The 5,000-nt window shown below is 52.6% G+C and overlaps 1 non-coding gene across 1 annotated transcript in view; it reads right to left on the bottom strand.

Annotated features, from left to right (window-relative positions):
- The window catches only part of LOC124765241, a 1,909-nt gene extending 956 nt beyond the window's left edge, over nucleotides 1-953 (bottom strand). The window contains exon 1 of the ribosomal RNA XR_007012834.1: nucleotides 1-953. This exon is cut by the window's left edge and continues 956 nt beyond it. This is a non-coding gene — a ribosomal RNA (small subunit ribosomal RNA).
- Between the last annotated feature and the right edge of the window lie 4,047 nt (nucleotides 954-5,000).

Below are 5,000 nucleotides of genomic sequence, written 5' to 3' on the forward strand. Positions count from 1 at the left end.
TACCTCGGGTTCCGAAAACCAACAAAATAGAACCGAGGTCCTATTCCATTATTCCATGCACACAGTATTCAGGCGGGCTTGCCTGCTTTAAGCACTCTAATTTGTTCAAAGTAAACGTGCCGGCCCACCGAGACACTCAATAAAGAGCACCCTGGTAGGATTTCAACGGGGTCCGCCTCGGGACGCACGAGCACGCACGGGGCGGTCGCACGCCTTCGGCTCGCCCCACCGGCAGGACGTCCCACGATACATGCCAGTTAAACACCGACGGGCGGTGAACCAACAGCGTGGGACACAAATCCAACTACGAGCTTTTTAACCGCAACAACTTTAATATACGCTATTGGAGCTGGAATTACCGCGGCTGCTGGCACCAGACTTGCCCTCCAATAGATACTCGTTAAAGGATTTAAAGTGTACTCATTCCGATTACGGGGCCTCGGATGAGTCCCGTATCGTTATTTTTCGTCACTACCTCCCCGTGCCGGGAGTGGGTAATTTGCGCGCCTGCTGCCTTCCTTGGATGTGGTAGCCGTTTCTCAGGCTCCCTCTCCGGAATCGAACCCTGATTCCCCGTTACCCGTTACAACCATGGTAGGCGCAGAACCTACCATCGACAGTTGATAAGGCAGACATTTGAAAGATGCGTCGCCGGTACGAGGACCGTGCGATCAGCCCAAAGTTATTCAGAGTCACCAAGGCAAACGGACCGGACGAGCCGACCGATTGGTTTTGATCTAATAAAAGCGTCCCTTCCATCTCTGGTCGGGACTCTGTTTGCATGTATTAGCTCTAGAATTACCACAGTTATCCAAGTAACGTGGGTACGATCTAAGGAACCATAACTGATTTAATGAGCCATTCGCGGTTTCACCTTAATGCGGCTTGTACTGAGACATGCATGGCTTAATCTTTGAGACAAGCATATGACTACTGGCAGGATCAACCAGGGAGCTGCGTCAACTAGAGCTGAGCAGCCGGCCGCCCGGGAGTGTGTCCCGGGGGCCCGCGCGAACACGCAAGCGTCCGCTCAATCATTCTGCAAACAGGAGGAGGCTGAGCTCCCCTGCACAATACACCTCGAAACCCTCTCAGGTCCCGGCGGCGCGCAGCGCCGTCCCAAGTACTTGGTCGGGTTCGAGAGAGGCGCAATCGCCCGGAGTTAGGCGAGTAGACGCTTTCGGTGCGACCACCCGTGCTCCCAACTGAGCTTGCCGCTGCCGACAGAGGCCCGGGAGCGTGCTGTCGTGGCATTGCCGGCGGGAGACAACACGCGCCACCTACGGTGACCGGCAGCTCCAACGCCAGCGCCACAGAAGGACAAAAGCCCCACTTGGGTGCCGAAGCGAACTCTCCCAGCACAGCGCACGCGCCAACACATCCGCACAGCTGCGATACAAACCACCAGCGAGAACCGCTGGGGCGACCGAGCAGCAGACGGCGTCGCGGCGCCGAGCGCCGGGCGGCAGCGCATCCTCAACGCACACAGTCCTCAATCGGACCAGCACACTGAAGATGTCCACCGCGCTTCGCACCGGGCCCGCGAGGACCTACTTTGGCCGCACGGCGCCGCGCGCAGGGTGCGCCGGCGCGCAGCTGCGACGCCTGCCGCGTCCGTCGGCCGGCGCGCCTGCCACTGGCCGCCCCCACCAGCCGGCTGTAGCGCGTGCGCCCACGCACCGCGCGGCCAGCACGCCGGGAGGCGCCCCCTCACCGGCCGGGGACGGTCCCACCCAGCCACCGCCGCGTATCGCTTCACACCCAGATGCCGTTCAGTTTCGTCGGCATGGTGGGTATCGCTGGAACAACCGGTTAGTACCTCAACCTATCGTCGCCATCACCGATTCACCCCTAGCGAGAACAACCGCACCACAACAGGTTACCATTTGTTCATTTGCGTAACTTCACCAGAAAACGCAGGCGTCCATCGCCATTTGCAACTTCCACGATTATTGCATGCCTGTGTCAGGTGTCACGCCACACTACGTCTGCCCACATACACGCAACAAAATGTGCACGCCTAGACAATACGTGGAAGGTGGCCCCCGTACGTATGCGATGTCCATTGCTCGAACGACTGTCAACCGGCCTCTGTAGCATGTCGCAGATATGGAACGCGGTGCACCATGCCATCACGGTGTGTGAGGAGAGACGACTAGGTCCGAATACATCAACAGACAGCTCATGCTGATCGCCATCCACGGCGTCCGTTCCTCCCACACGTCTCTATGGCGTACCACACTGCAATCCAGCTCTCATAGGGAGACGACACGTAGCTGCGTGCACAATATTTGCACTGTATGGTCCGCCGTTTTTGGGCGCAGTCGTTGTACGGTCACACATGTGCCACGATGTATCATTCAGTACATAAGGACGAATGTGCAGTACAGATTGTGGTTTACGCGTACGACATTAGCGGACAGTTGACACAGGCCGCACCACAACGTAGCCTGAGTACGTCGCATGCGGAGGGCATTGAACATGCAAAGTTCTCACCAACCAGCTTGCGAAGGCAGGGGGCAAGGTGGGGACGTGGGGAGGGGCGGCATGTACGTCCTGCTGCCATCCACATTACAGTGTACAGCAGGAGCATGTGGAAAGTGAGCAAGACTTGCAAGGTGTTTAACATGAAGCGATACACAGGGGAGCGGGGAGTGCGAGTAGCGAACTATATTGCGAGGGTTGCGGGTGGGCAACACTACACTAATTGAACGAGTCGTATAACAATTACAGAGCAGGTTTAGGCGACAACGTGGGTTACGTTAGGCGACAACGTGGGTTAGGTTAAGGCACGACGTGGGTTAGGTTAAGGCACGACATGGGTTAGGTTAAGGCACAACATGGGTTAGGTTAAGGCACAACATGGGTTAGGTTAAGGCACAACATGGGTTAGGTTAAGGCACAACATGGGTTAGGTTAAGGCACAACATGGGTTAGGTTAAGGCACAACATGGGTTAGGTTAAGGCACAACATGGGTTAGGTTAAGGCACAACATGGGTTAGGTTAAGGCACAACATGGGTTAGGTTAAGGCACAACATGGGTTAGGTTAAGGCACAACATGGGTTAGGTTAAGGCACAACATGGGTTAGGTTAAGGCACAACATGGGTTAGGTTAAGGCACAACATAGGTTAGGTTAAGGCACAACATGGGTTAGGTTAAGGCACAACATGGGTTAGGTTAAGGCACAACATGGGTTAGGTTAAGGCACAACATGGGTTAGGTTAAGGCACAACATGGGTTAGGTTAAGGCACAACATGGGTTAGGTTAAGGCACAACATGGGTTAGGTTAAGGCACAACATGGGTTAGGTTAAGGCACAACATGGGTTAGGTTAAGGCACAACATGGGTTAGGTTAAGGCACAACATGGGTTAGGTTAAGGCACAACATGGGTTAGGTTAAGGCACAACATGGGTTAGGTTAAGGCACAACATGGGTTAGGTTAAGGCACAACATGGGTTAGGTTAAGGCACAACATGGGTTAGGTTAAGGCACAACATGGGTTAGGTTAAGGCACAACATGGGTTAGGTTAAGGCACAACATGGGTTAGGTTAAGGCACAACATGGGTTAGGTTAAGGCACAACATGGGTTAGGTTAAGGCACAACATGGGTTAGGTTAAGGCACAACATGGGTTAGGTTAAGGCACAACATGGGTTAGGTTAAGGCACAACATGGGTTAGGTTAAGGCACAACATGGGTTAGGTTAAGGCACAACATGGGTTAGGTTAAGGCACAACATGGGTTAGGTTAAGGCACAACATGGGTTAGGTTAAGGCACAACATGGGTTAGGTTAAGGCACAACATAGGTTAGGTTAAGGCACAACATAGGTTAGGTTAAGGCACAACATAGGTTAGGTTAAGGCACAACATAGGTTAGGTTAAGGCACAACATAGGTTAGGTTAAGGCACAACATAGGTTAGGTTAAGGCACAACATAGGTTAGGTTAAGGCACAACATAGGTTAGGTTAAGGCACAACATAGGTTAGGTTAAGGTACAACATAGGTTAGGTTAAGGTACAACATAGGTTAGGTTAAGGTACAACATAGGTTAGGTTAAGGTACAACATAGGTTAGGTTAAGGTACAACATAGGTTAGGTTAAGGTACAACATAGGTTAGGTTAGGTTAGGTTACACGTTGTTGTAAGGAAAGGTGTAGGGGGGGGCGGGGGCGGCAGGTTCGTTGATAGTGATTATAGTAAGTGAATGCTTGTGACATGATCAGATTTGTCACGTCAGGATGCACCTTTGGCTTATTAGAGGCGGCGCTCCAATTCTATGCTTGTGTCAGACCTGTGTCTTTGACTCATGTCATTGTTTGTGCGCTGTGACAGGAGGTACTATTGTGATGTTGGGTGCACCGTTGTATAGGACATGTGTGGGTGTTGGTGCCTGATCTGCGCAATGGTGGATGTCGAAAGGGTGGGATATTGTATTTTCCGCATGGACCTCCTGGTCTGGTTGTGATAGTGTGGATTGTGTAATGTGGCGGAGAGGATGCACTGGATGTTGTTCCATGCTGGTGCTTACATATTGTATGTGCGCCCGTTAGAAGCAGAGAGTGGTGCGTGATCAGAGTGGCTGGCTGACGTGTGGTTCCCATTGTGGGCAGACTCTTTCAGCATGTATACGGACAGTTGTATATATATTCTGTAGTTTGATGGCTCTGCATTGATTACTAATCAGCGCCGTGTGTACGGGTAATCTGGTTCCAGTCCAAAATGTTCCATCTGTGTACATTAGTGACAAAGACTCCCCTCATGCAGTGGGGCTCGGTCTGTTATAACTCTTCCGCGTAATATATTTGCCCCACGTTTTTGCGACTGCGAGTGCGAGTGCAACGCGCATGGGGACCGACATGCTGATGGCTCGGTATCGGACGCCGTACAGTGAGCAACGCGATCGCGTCTCTCGCTCGTAAGTGGTACAGGTCGCGGCTCATGTATAGGGACAGCGGGAATGTCGCATATTGGCAATAACTCTTCATGAAACGCA

The sequence above is a fragment of the Schistocerca piceifrons genome, unplaced genomic scaffold (assembly GCF_021461385.2).
Source record: "Schistocerca piceifrons isolate TAMUIC-IGC-003096 unplaced genomic scaffold, iqSchPice1.1 HiC_scaffold_654, whole genome shotgun sequence".
NCBI classification, from domain to species: domain Eukaryota; kingdom Metazoa; phylum Arthropoda; class Insecta; order Orthoptera; family Acrididae; genus Schistocerca; species Schistocerca piceifrons.